This window comes from Oncorhynchus keta, unplaced genomic scaffold (assembly GCF_023373465.1).
Source record: "Oncorhynchus keta strain PuntledgeMale-10-30-2019 unplaced genomic scaffold, Oket_V2 Un_scaffold_5034_pilon_pilon, whole genome shotgun sequence".
In the NCBI taxonomy this organism is placed as follows: Eukaryota; Metazoa; Chordata; class Actinopteri; order Salmoniformes; family Salmonidae; genus Oncorhynchus; species Oncorhynchus keta.
In genome coordinates, this window is record NW_026290950.1 from 1 (window position 1) to 15,000 (window position 15,000).

Sequence of the window (15,000 nt, forward strand, 5' to 3'; positions counted from 1 at the left end):
AGAATTAGAGCAGTTTCTGGAGTCGTATTGAATTAGCTAGTAGAGGAGGATACACAGTCTAGTAGAGGATACACAGTCTAGTGGAGGATACACAGTCTATTAGAGGATACACAGTCTAGAGGAGGATACACAGTCTAGTGGAGGATACACAGTCTAGAGGAGGATACACAGTCTAGTGGAGGATACACAGTCTAGTGGAGGATACACAGTCTAGTGGAGGATACACAGTCTAGTAGAGGATACACAGTCTAGAGGAGGATACACAGTCTAGTGGAGGATACACAGTCTAGAGGAGGATACACAGTCTAGTAGAGGATACACAGTCTAGTAGAGGATACACAGTCTAGTAGAGGATACACAGTCTAGAGGAGGATACACAGTCTAGTAGAGGATACACAGTCTAGTAGAGGATACACAGTCTAGTAGAGGATACACAGTCTAGTGGAGGATACACAGTCTAGAGGAGGATACACAGTCTAGTGGAGGATACACAGTCTAGTGGAGGATACACAGTCTAGAGGAGGATACACAGTCTAGTGGAGGATACACAGTCTAGTGGAGGATACACAGTCTAGAGGAGGATACACAGTCTAGTGGAGGATACACAGTCTAGTGGAGGATACACAGTCTAGTGGAGGATACACAGTCTAGTAGAGGATACACAGTCTAGTAGAGGATACACAGTCTAGAGGAGGATACACAGTCTAGAGGAGGATACACAGTCTAGTGGAGGATACACAGTCTAGAGGAGGATACACAGTCTAGTGGAGGATACACAGTCTAGAGGAGGATACACAGTCTAGTGGAGGATACACAGTCTAGTAGAGGATACACAGTCTAGTGGAGGATACACAGTCTAGAGGAGGATACACAGTCTAGTGGAGGATACACAGTCTAGTGGAGGATACACAGTCTAGTGGAGGATACACAGTCTAGTGGAGGATACACAGTCTAGTGGAGGATACACAGTCTAGTAGAGGATACACAGTCTAGTGGAGGATACACAGTCTAGAGGAGGATACACAGTCTAGTGGAGGATACACAGTCTAGTAGAGGATACACAGTCTAGTGGAGGATACACAGTCTAGAGGAGGATACACAGTCTAGTGGAGGATACACAGTCTAGAGGAGGATACACAGTCTAGTGGAGGATACACAGTCTAGTGGAGGATACACAGTCTAGTGGAGGATACACAGTCTAGTGGAGGATACACAGTCTAGAGGAGGATACACAGTCTAGAGGAGGATACACAGTCTAGTGGAGGATACACAGTCTAGAGGAGGATACACAGTCTAGAGGAGGATACACAGTCTAGAGGAGGATACACAGTCTAGTGGAGGATACACAGTCTAGTGGAGGATACACAGTCTAGTGGAGGATACACAGTCTAGAGGAGGATACACAGTCTAGTGGAGGATACACAGTCTAGTGGAGGATACACAGTCTAGTAGAGGATACACAGTCTAGTAGAGGATACACAGTCTAGTGGAGGATACACAGTCTAGTGGAGGATACACAGTCTAGTGGAGGATACACAGTCTAGAGGAGGATACACAGTCTAGTGGAGGATACACAGTCTAGTGGAGGATACACAGTCTAGTGGAGGATACACAGTCTAGTGGAGGATACACAGTCTAGTAGAGGATACACAGTCTAGTAGAGGATACACAGTCTAGAGGAGGATACACAGTCTAGTAGAGGATACACAGTCTAGTAGAGGATACACAGTCTAGTAGAGGATACACAGTCTAGTGGAGGATACACAGTCTAGTGGAGGATACACAGTCTAGAGGAGGATACACAGTCTAGTAGAGGATACACAGTCTAGTGGAGGATACACAGTCTAGTGGAGGATACACAGTCTAGAGGAGGATACACAGTCTAGTAGAGGATACACAGTCTAGTGGAGGATACACAGTCTAGTGGAGGATACACAGTCTAGAGGAGGATACACAGTCTAGTAGAGGATACACAGTCTAGTGGAGGGAGGATACACAGTCTAGTGGAGGATACACAGTCTAGTAGGAGGATACACAGTCTAGTAGAGGATACACAGTCTAGTGGAGGATACACAGTCTAGTAGAGGATACACAGTCTAGTGGAGGATACACAGTCTAGTAGAGGATACACAGTCTAGTGGAGGATACACAGTCTAGTAGAGGATACACAGTCTAGTGGAGGATACACAGTCTCGCTCCTAGCCTGAGTACCAGTCTGTTTCTATGTGACCCTGTCCTCAACTAACTAGTTGGCAGGGTAACTCCCACCTCAGCCTGGTGTTAGCAGGGTAACTAGCACCTTAGCCTGGTCTTAGCAGGGTAACTAGCACCTCAGCCTGGTCTTAGCAGGGTAACTAGCACCTCAGCCTGGTCTTAGCAGGGTAACTAGCACCTCAGCCTGGTCTTAGCAGGGTAACTAGCACCTCAGCCTGGTCTTAGCAGGGTAACTAGCACCTCAGCCTGGTCTTAGCAGGGTAACTAGCACCTCAGCCTGGTCTTAGCAGGGTAACTAGCACCTCAGCCTGGTCTTAGCAGGGTAACTAGCACCTCAGCCTGGTCTTAGCAGGGTAACTAGCACCTCAGCCTGGTCTTAGCAGGGTAACTAGCACCTCAGCCTGGTCTTAGCAGGGTAACTTCCACCTCAGCCTGGTCTTAGCAGGGTAACTAGCACCTCAGCCTGGTCTTAGCAGGGTAACTAGCACCTCAGCCTGGTCTTAGCAGGGTAACTAGCACCTCAGCCTGGTCTTAGCAGGGTAACTTCCACCTCAGCCTGGTCTTAGCAGGGTAACTAGCACCTCAGCCTGGTCTTAGCAGGGTAACTAGCACCTCAGCCTGGTCTTAGCAGGGTAACTTCCACCTCAGCCTGGTCTTAGCAGGGTAACTAGCACCTCAGCCTGGTCTTAGCAGGGTAACTAGCACCTCAGCCTGGTCTTAGCAGGGTAACTTCCACCTCAGCCTGGTCTTAGCAGGGTAACTAGCACTTCAGCCTGGTCTTATGGGGTAACTAGCACCTCAGCCTGGTCTTAGCAGGGTAACTTCCACCTCAGCCTGGTCTTAGCAGGGTAACTAGCACCTCAGCCTGGTCTTATGGGGTAACTAGCACCTCAGCCTGGTCTTAGCAGGGTAACTTCCACCTCAGCCTGGTCTTAGCAGGGTAACTAGCACCTCAGCCTGGTCTTAGCAGGGTAACTAGCACCTCAGCCTGGTCTTAGCAGGGTAACTTCCACCTCAGCCTGGTCTTAGCAGGGTAACTAGCACCTCAGCCTGGTCTTAGCAGGGTAACTTCCACCTCAGCCTGGTCTTAGCAGGGTAACTAGCACCTCAGCCTGGTCTTAGCAGGGTAACTAGCACCTCAGCCTGGTCTTAGCAGGGTAACTTCCACCTCAGCCTGGTCTTAGCAGGGTAACTAGCACCTCAGCCTGGTCTTAGCAGGGTAACTAGCACCTCAGCCTGGTCTTAGCAGGGTAACTAGCACTTCAGCCTGGTCTTATGGGGTAACCAGCACCTCAGCCTGGTCTTAGCAGGGTAACTAGCACTCCAGCCTGGTCTTAGCAGGGTAACTACCACCTCACTAGTAACCAGCTAAAGGTACAAAACAAGCGAGGAGACAGAGGGACTTAATGGAATTATTCAATTATTTTTAAGAGCTCTTGAATTCCTCCAGTGCCTCAGAGATGTGGTGTGTGTGTGTGTGTGTGTGTGCCAGCTCAAGGGCAAGGAGGTGTAACACTTTCCTCACTATTAGAGGTGGGGGTGAGAAAGGAGGGAGAGGAGGAGAAGAGGACAGAGGTGGGGAGAGGAGGGGGAGGGGTGATCGGGCAAGGAGAGCAGGGGAAAGGAGGGGGACTAGGGGGAAAGGGGGAGGAGGGAGAGGAGGAGAAGAGGACAGAGGTGGGGAGAGGAGGGGAGGGGTGATCGGAGGGGAGAGCAGGGGAAAGGAGGGGGGAGGAGGGGGGAAAGGAGAGGAGGAGGGAGAGGAGGAGAAGAGGACAGAGGTGGGGAGAGGAGGGGGAGGGGTGATCGGAGGGGAGAGCAGGGGAAAGGAGGGGGGAGGAGGGGGGAAAGGAGAGAGGAGGGGAGAGGATGGGAGAAGAGGGGGGAAAGGCGAGAGGAGGGGAGAGCAGGGGAAAGGAGAGAGGAGGGGAGAGCAGGGGAAAGGAGAGAGGAGAAGTGTCAGAGTTAGCCTTCCTATAACTTTCCTCATGATGTCATAATCACAACCTTTCTTTAACTTTCCTCATGATGTCATAATCACAACCTTTCTTTAGCTTTCCTCATGATGTCATAATCATGGCCTCGCGGGAAGCTTGGCATGGTGGCCGACCGACCAGTGCTGGAGCCTCGTGTCTCTCTCTCTCTTCTCCCCTGTTCTCCCCATGAACACACACTCAGCCCTGAGGGAGCCAAGCAGGGCGTTCATGGATTGGCGATCTCTCTCTCTCTCTCCTCTCCTGTTCTCCCTAAGACCACACACTCAGCTCTGAGGGAGCCAGGCAGATCTCTCTCTCTCCTGTTCTCCCTATGACCACACACTCAGCCCTGAGGGAGCCAGGCAGATCTCTCTCCTCTGCTGTTCTCCCTATGACCACACACTCAGCCCTGAGGGAGCCAGGCAGATCCCTCCCTCCCTCCCTCCCTAAGATCACACACTCAGCCCTGAGGGAGCCAGGCAGATCTCTCTCCTCTCCTGTTCTCCCTATAACCACACACTCAGCCCTGAGGGAGCCAGGCAGGGGGTTCTTGGATTGGAGATCTCTCTCTCTCATAAATACCCATTTATCCACAACTCCATTTCTTCCCTGGTCTCAGCTCCCCACCACAGAGCGCATCCATCCGTGCTCCTGTACTTGTTAAACATCCAACCCTCTCTGACAACAACTAACAGGGACACAAAGTAACAGAGTAGAGATATGCATGAGTACCTCAGCAGCACTTAACCACCGGAAGACCACAGCTAAATGGCCCTGCTAACAACTTTAAAAAAAAAAACAACTTCAAAGTTTGACGACTTGCAAAACTAAAGCTAAGGAAGCTTGAAACATTGTTGCCATGGCTGCGAGTGTGTTGTTATTAAGGCTTGTGTTGAGGAGTTGAGGACTCACACTGAGCTAGCTAAATGGTGTAGAGGTTGTACACACAGACACACTGAGCTAGCTAAATGGTGTAGACGTTGTACACAGACAGACTGAGCCAGCTAAATGGTGTAGAGGTAGAGGTTGTACACACATACACACTGAGCTAGCTAAATGGTGTAGAGGTTGTACACAGACACACTGAGCTAGCTAAATGGTGTAGAGGTTGTACACACAGACACACTGAGCTAGCTAAATGGTGTAGAGGTTGTACACACAGACACACTGAGCTAGCTAAATGGTGTAGAGGTTGTACACAGACAGACTGAGCTAGCTAAATGGTGTAGAGGTTGTACACAGACACACTGAGCTAGCTAAATGGTGTAGAGGTTGTACACAGACACACTGAGCTAGCTAAATGGTGTAGAGGTTGTACACAGACACACTGAGCTAGCTAAATGGTGTAGAGGTAGAGGTTGTACACAGACACACTGAGCTAGCTAAATGGTGTAGAGGTTGTACACTCACACACTGAACTAGCTAAATGGTGTAGAGGTTGTACACAGACACACTGAGCTAGCTAAATGGTGTAGAGGTTGTACACAGACACACTGAGCTAGCTAAATGGTGTAGAGGTTGTACACAGACACACTGAACTAGCTAAATGGTGTAGAGGTTGTACACAGACACACTGAGCTAGCTAAATGGTGTAGATGTAGAGGTTGTACACACAGACACACTGAGCTAGCTAAATGGTGTAGACGTTGTACACAGACAGACTGAGCCAGCTAAATGGTGTAGAGGTAGAGGTTGTACACACATACACACTGAGCTAGCTAAATGGTGTAGAGGTTGTACACAGACACACTGAGCTAGCTAAATGGTGTAGAGGTTGTACACACAGACACACTGAGCTAGCTAAATGGTGTAGAGGTTGTACACACAGACACACTGAGCTAGCTAAATGGTGTAGAGGTTGTACACAGACAGACTGAGCTAGCTAAATGGTGTAGAGGTTGTACACAGACACACTGAGCTAGCTAAATGGTGTAGAGGTTGTACACAGACACACTGAGCTAGCTAAATGGTGTAGAGATTGTACACAGACAGACTGAGCTAGCTAAATGGTGTAGAGGTTGTACACACAGACACACTGAGCTAGCTAAATGGTGTAGAGGTTGTACACACACACACTGAGCTAGCTAAATGGTGTAGAGGTTGTACACAGACACACTGAGCTAGCTAAATGGTGTAGAGGTTGTACACAGACACACTGAGCTAGCTAAATGGTGTAGAGGTTGTACACAGACATACTGAGCTAGCTAAATGGTGTAGAGGTTGTACACAGACACACCTGAGCTAGCTAAATGGTGTAGATGTTGTACACACAGACACACTGAGCTAGCTAAATGGTGTAGAGGTTGTACACAGACACACTGAGCTAGCTAAATAGTGTAGAGGTTGTACACAGACACACTGAGCTAGCTAAATGGTGTAGAGGTAGAGGTTGTACACACATACACACTGAGCTAGCTAAATGGTGTAGAGGTTGTACACAGACACACTGAGCTAGCTAAATGGTGTAGACGTTGTACACAGACAGACTGAGCCAGCTAAATGGTGTAGAGGTAGAGGTTGTACACAGACAGACTGAGCTAGCTAAATGGTGTAGAGGTTGTACACAGACACACTGAGCTAGCTAAATGGTGTAGAGGTTGTACACACAGACACACTGAGCTAGCTAAATGGTGTAGAGGTTGTACACACAGACACACTGAGCTAGCTAAATGGTGTAGAGGTTGTACACACAGACACACTGAGCTAGCTAAATGGTGTAGAGGTTGTACACACAGACACACTGAGCTAGCTAAATGGTGTAGAGGTTGTACACAGACACACTGAGCTAGCTAAATGGTGTAGAGGTTGTACACAGACACACTGAGCTAGCTAAATGGTGTAGAGGTAGAGGTTGTACACAGACACACTGAGCTAGCTAAATGGTGTAGAGGTTGTACACTCACACACTGAACTAGCTAAATGGTGTAGAGGTTGTACACAGACACACTGAGCTAGCTAAATGGTGTAGAGGTTGTACACAGACACACTGAGCTAGCTAAATGGTGTAGAGGTTGTACACAGACACACTGAACTAGCTAAATGGTGTAGAGGTTGTACACAGACACACTGAGCTAGCTAAATGGTGTAGAGGTTGTACACAGACAGACTGAGCTAGCTAAATGGTGTAGAGGTTGTACACAGACACACTGAGCTAGCTAAATGGTGTAGAGGTAGAGGTTGTACACACATACACACTGAGCTAGCTAAATGGTGTAGAGGTTGTACACAGACACACTGAGCTAGCTAAATGGTGTAGAGGTTGTACACACAGACAAACTGAGCTAGCTAAATGGTGTAGAGGTTGTACACAGACACACTGAGCTAGCTAAATGGTGTAGAGGTTGTACACAGACAGACTGAGCTAGCTAAATGGTGTAGAGGTTGTACACAGACACACTGAGCTAGCTAAATGGTGTAGAGGTTGTACACAGACACACTGAGCTAGCTAAATGGTGTAGAGAGTACACAGACAGACTGAGCTAGCTAAATGGTGTAGAGGTTGTACACACAGACACACTGAGCTAGCTAAATGGTGTAGAGACAGCACACTGAACTAGCTAAATAATGTAGAGGTAGAGGTTGTGACACAGACACACTGAGCTAGCTAAATGGTGTAGAGGTTGTACACAGACACACTGAGCTAGCTAAATGGTGTAGAGGTTGTACACAGACATACTGAGCTAGGGAGACACACTGAGCTGCTAAATGGTGTAGATGTTTATCAGCTACTAAATGGTGTAGAGACAGACCACTGAGCTAGCTAAATAGTGTGTTGTACACAGACACACTGCTAGCTAAATGGTGTAGAGTACACAGACACACTGAGCTAGCTAAATGGTGTAGAGGTTGTACACAGACACACTGAGCTTGTCAGTAAAGCTTCCTTCTTTATCTGGGTACTCTGTCCCTTATCGGGCTCGAGGCAAAGGGATCCTCTGTGACAGACCAGACAACATCTAGCCAGAGCCACGGAAAGTAGTTTATAAGCAGACTTCCAGTACCTGAGCACAGCCCATCTAAGCCTTGGGTTCCCAAACACTCCACAGTAACCTATTTTACATCTTGGTAATAGTATGGAGAGGAGAGAGAGAGAGAGAGAGAGAGAGAGAGAGAGAGAGAGAGAGAGAGAGAGAGAGAGAGAGAGAAAGAGAGAGAGAAAGAGAGAGAGAGAGAGAGAGAGAGAGAGAGAGAGAGAGAGAGAGAGGACGAGGAGTCTCTAACAGAGGAGGCTGGTGAGGGGTGGATGGCTCATTGTAATGGATGCAATGGAGTAAATTGAATGGTATCAAACACAAAGCAAACCCAGGTGTTTGATGCCATTCCGTTCATTCATTCTGTTTTTGTTGTTGTATAGGCTGTCGATGCCGGTCCCATCTGCGGTGGAAAGTGACAGAGCTACAGAGGTGTTTATCAGACTAGGAGACAGCCCATCTGCGGTGGGAGGTGGCAGAGCTACAGCAGTGTTTATCAGACTAGGAGACAGCCCATCTGCGGTGGGAGGTGACAGAGCTACAGCAGTGTTTATCAGACTAGGAGACAGCCCATCTGCGGTGGGAGGTGACAGAGCTACAGCAGTGTTTATCAGACTAGGAGACAGCCCATCTGCGGTGGGAGGTGACAGAGCTACAGCAGTGTTTATCAGACTAGGAGACAGCCCATCTGCGGTGGAAGGTGGCAGAGCTACAGCGGTGTTTATCAGACTAGGAGACAGCCCATCTGCGGTGGGAGGTGGCAGAGCTACAGCGGTGTTTATCAGACTATGAGACAGCCCATCTGCTGTGGAAAGTGGCAGAGCTACAGAGGTGTTCATCAGACTAGGAGACAGCCCATCTGCAGTGGGAGGTGGCAGAGCTACAGAGGTGTTTATCAGACTAGGAGAGACCCCATCTGCTGTGGAAAGTGGCAGAGCTACAGAGGTGTTTATCAGACTAGGAGAGACCCCATCTGCAGTGGGAGGTGACAGAGCTACAGCAGTGTTTATCAGACTAGGAGACAGCCCATCTGCAATGGGAGGTGACAGAGCTACAGCAGTGTTTATCAGACAAGGAGACAACCCATCTGCAGTGGGAGGTGACAGAGCTACAGCAGTGTTTATCAGACTAGGAGAGACTCTCGAGAACACAATGGTTCTCCAATGCGATCTAAGACATCCACAGATGTCACAGGGCTTGTCTGAAGGTAACATGGTGCTGGTTTAAATCATTTATGGAAATATGGAAGTAGTTCTGTGCCAGAAAACGGTGTTAAATATGTTTACAAATATAAAATACATTCCTGAGCTTCCTCACATCTCTCAGATACAGGACAGACATTTAAAAACAGACTTACAGTCGGAGGTTTACATACACTTAGGTTGGAGTCATTAAAACTAGTTTTTTAAACCACTCCACAAATGTCTTGTTAACAAACTATAGTTTCGGCAAGTCGGTTAGGACATCTAATTCGTGCATGACAATAGTCATTTTTCCAACAATTGTTTACAGACAGATTATTTCACTTATAATTCACTGTATCACAATTCCAGTGGGTCAGAAGTTTACATACACTAAGTTGACTGTGCCTTTAAACAGCTGGGAAAATTCCAGAAAATTATGCCATGGCTTTAGAAGCTTCTGAGAGGCTAATTGACATAATTTGAGTCAATTGGAGGTGTACTTGTGGATGTATTTCAAGGTCTACCTTCAAACTCAGTGCCTCTTTGCTTGACATCATGGGAAAATCTAAAAAAAATTAGCCAAGACCTCGGAAAATAAGTTGTAGACATCCACAAGTCTGGTTCATCCATGGGAGCAATTTCCAAATGCCTGAAGATACCACGTTCATCTGTACAAACAATAGTACGCAAGTATAAACACCATGGGACCACACAGCCTTCATACTGCTCAGGAAGGAGATGCGTTCTGTCTCCTAGAGATGAATGTACTTTGTTACGAAAAATGCAAATCAATCCCAGAACAACAGCAAAGGACCTTGTGAAGATGCTGGAGGAAACAGGTACAAAAGTATCTGTATCCACAGTAAAACGAGTCCTATATCGACATAACCTGAAACGCCCCTCAGCAAGGAAGAAGCCACTGCTCCAAAACCGACGTAAAAAAGCCAGACTGCTGTTTGCAACTGCACATGGGGACTAATATCGTACTTTTTGGAGAAATGTCCTCTGGTCTGATGAAACAAAAATATAACTGTTTGGCCATAATTACCCTCGTCATGTTTGGAGGAAAAAGGGGGAGGCTTGCAAAGAACACCATCCCAACCGGGAAGCCCGGGGGTGGCAGCATCATGTTGTGGGGGTGCTTTGCTGCAGGAGGGACTGGTGCACTTCACAAAATAGATGGCGTCATGAGGTAGGAATATTATGTGGATATATTGAAGCAACATCTCAAGACATCAGTCAGGAAGTTGAAGCTTGGTCGCAAATGGGTCTTCCAAATGGGCAATGGCCCCAAGCATACTTCCAAAGTTGTGGCAAAATGGCTTAAGGACAACAAAGTCAAGGTATTGGAGTGGCCATCACAAAGCCCTGACCTCAACCTCAATCCTATAAAAAATATCTGGGCAGAACTGAAAAAACGTGTGCGAGCAACCCAACTTATTGTTGGGTTGCCCAAAAAGTTTGACCCAAGTTAAACAATTTAAAGGCAATGTTACCAAAAACTAACTGAGTGTATGTAAACTGACCCACTGGGAATGTGATGAAACAAAAAAATCTGAAATAAATCATTCTCTCTACTATTATTTTGACATTTCACATTCTTAAAATAAAGTGGTGATCCTAACTGACCGAAGACAGGGAATTTTGACTAGGATTAAATGTCAGGAATTGTGAAGAACTGAGTTTAAATGTATTTGGCTGAGGTGTATGTAAACTTCCCACTTCAACTGTATATAAAAAAATACATAAAAAATCTGTTTTTTAATTTTTATGGACAGTAAGGTCATAGTCAATGTTTCATCAAATATTTGCTTTTATATATTAAATAGCTAAATGATCCTGGGTATGACCTTCTAAAAACAATTCAATATGTTAGCTTAGTAGAAACCCTGCGCCCTTCGACTCTCGGCCCTTAAAATCAAATCTGGACCTCGATGCCAGTTCCACTGCTTTGTTTCGTTGTTCCCCTCTAATTAGGGACTGATTTAAACCTGGGATCTCAGGTGTGTGCAATTTAATGATCAGGTAGAACAGAAAGGCAGCAGGCTCCGGACCTCGTAGGGTCAGAGGTGAATACCCCTGGACTAGGGGTTTTAAAGTGCCACCAGCCACCACTGTTGATAACTGCTATGAGCAACACTCTCCCCCCATCTCTCTCTCTCTCTCTCTCTCTCTCAACCTCTCTCTCCATCTCCTCCTCCTCTCCATCTCCTCCTCCTCTCCATCTCCTCCTCCTCTCCATCTCCTCCTCCTCTCCATCTCCTCCTCCTCTCCATCTCCTCCTCCTCATCTCTCAACCTCTCTCCCTCTCTCCATCTCCTCCTCCTCTCCATCTCCTCCTCCTCTCCATCTCCTCCTCCTCTCCATCTCCTCCTCCTCTCCATCTCCTCCTCCTCTCTCTCAACCTCTCTCTCCATCTCCTCCTCCTCTCCATCTCCTCCTCCTCTCCATCTCCTCCTCCTCTCCATCTCCTCCTCCTCTCCATCTCCTCCTCCTCTCCATCTCCTCCTCCTCTCCATCTCCTCCTCCTCTCCATCTCCTCCTCCTCTCCATCTCCTCCTCCTCTCCATCTCCTCCTCCTCTCCATCTCCTCCTCCTCTCCATCTCCTCCTCCTCTCCATCTCCTCCTCCTCTCCATCTCCTCTCCATCTCCTCCTCCTCTCCATCTCCTCCTCCTCTCCATCTCCTCCTCCTCTCCATCTCCTCCTCCTCTCTCTCAACTCCCTCATTGTGAAAACTGTTAGAATTTCAAATACACCAGCCATGTCTATGTGAGTGGCTCATGTTTCATTAGTTCAGCCACAGCTCTCCTCAACTCAAACTCCTTTCTGTTAACATCGTGTTCTCAGAGCGGAGCATGGCTCACACCCAGACACAGACTTCTAATGCTATAGACTAACCACCCCCACTAAAACATAGCCACACCCAGGACCAAGCAAACCAGCAAATGGACGGATGCCTACATTGACAGTCTGAGTAACTAAATGAACAAAATGGAGACAGCACCTCTACATCGCTACATTCAAACCCAGTTTAAGAAAACGGAGACAGTAGTTTGTTATTATTATTATTATTATTAATTGTAGGTGAGACAGAAATAAGTGCAATGCTTCTGAGACAGAAGTAGAAGAGGGACAGGTGAGACAGAATGACTGTCTATGGACCAGGTGAGACAGAATGACTGTCTTTGGACCAGGTGAGACATAATGACTGTCTTTGGGGCAGGTGAGACAGAAGTAGAAGAGGGACAGGTGAAACAGAATGACTGTCTTTGGGCCAGGTGAGACAGAATGACTGTATTTGGACCAGGTGAGACAGAATGACTGTCTTTGGGCCAGGTGAGACAGAAGTAGAAGAGGGACAGGTGAAACAGAATGACTGTCTTTGGGCCAGGTGAGACAGAATGACTGTATTTGGACCAGGTGAGACAGAATGACTGTCTTTGGACCAGGTGAGACAGAATGACTGTCTTTGGACCAGGTGAGACAGATTGACTGTCTTTGGACCAGGTGAGACAGAATGACTGTCTTTGGACCAGGTGAAACCGAATGACTGTCTTCGGGCCAGGTGGGACAGAATGACTGTCTTTGGACCAGGTGAAACAGATTGACTGTCTTTGGACCAGGTGAAACAGATTGACTGTCTTTGGACCAGGTGAGACAGAATGACTGTCTATGGACCAGGTGAGACAGAATGAGTGTCTATGGACCAGGTGAGACAGAAGTGGAAGAGGGACAGGTAAAACAGAATGACTGTCTTTGGACCAGGTGAGACAGAATGACTGTCTATGGACCAGGTGAGACAGAAGTGGAAGAGGGACAGGTAAAACAGAATGACTGTCTTTGGACCAGGTGAGACAGAATGACTGTCTATGGACCAGGTGAGACAGAAGTGGAAGAGGGACAGGTAAAACAGAATGACTGTCTTTGGACCAGGTGAGACAGAATGACTGTCTATGGACCAGGTGAGACAGACGGTATTTAAAGCTGGGATCCTTAATGGTGAAACAGTCAGGTCCATTTGGGATATTACAACAACAAATAAGCCCCTTCCAACTGTTTTTCCCTTAGACATCACTGTTTTTCCTTCAGAAAACACTGTTTTCCCTCAGACAACACTGTTTTCCCCTCAGACAACACTGTTTTCCCTCAGACAACACTGTTTTCCCCTCAGACAACACTGTTTTCCCTCAGACAACACTGTTTTTCCCTCAGACAACACTGTTTTCCCTCAGACAACACTGTTTTCCCCTCAGACAACACTGTTTTCCCTCAGACAACACTGTTTTTCCCTCAGACAACACTGTTTTCCCCTCAGACAACACTGTTTTCCCCTCAGACAACACTGTTTTCCCCTCAGACAACACTGTTTTCCCCTTCAGACAACACTGTTTTCCTTCAGACAACACTGTTTTCCCCTCAGACAACACTGTTTTCCTTCAGACAAAACTGTTTTCCTTCAGACAACACTGTTTTCCCCTCAGACAACACTGTTTTCCCTCAGACAACACTGTTTTTCCCTCAGACAACACTGTTTTCCCCTCAGACAACACTGTTTTCCCTCAGACAACACTGTTTTCCCCTCAGACAACACTGTTTTCCCTCAGACAACACTGTTTTCCCTCAGACAACACTGTTTTCCCCTCAGACAACACATTTTTTCCCTCAGACAACACTGTTTTCCCCTCAGACAACACTGTTTTCCTTCAGACAACACTGTTTTTCCCTCAGACAACACTGTTTTCCCCTCAGACAACACTGTTTTCCCCTCAGACAACACTGTTTTCCCTCAGACAACACTGTTTTTCCTTCAGACAACACTGTTTTTCCCTCAGACAACACTGTTTTTCCCTCAGACAACACTGTTTTCCTTCAGACAACACTGTTTTTCCTTCAGACAACACTGTTTTTCCCTCAGACAACACTGTTTTCCCCTCAGACAACACTGTTTTTCCTTTAGACAACACTGTTTTTCCCTCAGACAACACTGTTTTTCCTTCAGACAACACTGTTTTTCCCTCAGACAACACTGTTTTCCCCTCAGACAACACTGTTTTCCCTCAGACAACACTGTTTTCCCCTCAGACAACACTGTTTTTCCTTTAGACAACACTGTTTTTCCCTCAGACAACACTGTTTTCCCCTCAGACAACACTGTTTTCCCCTCAGACAACACTGTTTTCCCCTCAGACAACACTGTTTTCCCTCAGACAACACTGTTTTCCCTTCAGACAACACTGTTTTTCCCTCAGACATCACTGCAAGCGTGATTGAAAAGCAGCATTTATCATTTTTTTCCCTTGATGCACAACAAAACAGCTCTGCTTTGTCAACAAAACCAAAACAATAACAATGGCTGTGGGGACAGTGGCGCTGTTTGTGAAGTGAAGGAGGGAGCCAGCCAGCCTGGTCTGTGTTATAGTCAGAGTGAAGGAGGAAGCCAGCCAGCCTGGTCTGTGTTATAGTCAGAGTGAAGGAGGAAGCCAGCCAGCCTGGTCTGTGTTATAGTCAGAGTGAAGGAGGAAGCCAGCCAGCCTGGTCTGTGTTATAGTCAGAGTGAAGGAGGAAGCCAGCCAGCCTGGTCTGTGTTATAGTAAGAGTGAAGGAGGAAGCCAGCCAGCCTGGTCTGTGTTATAGTCAGAGTGAAGGAGGAAGC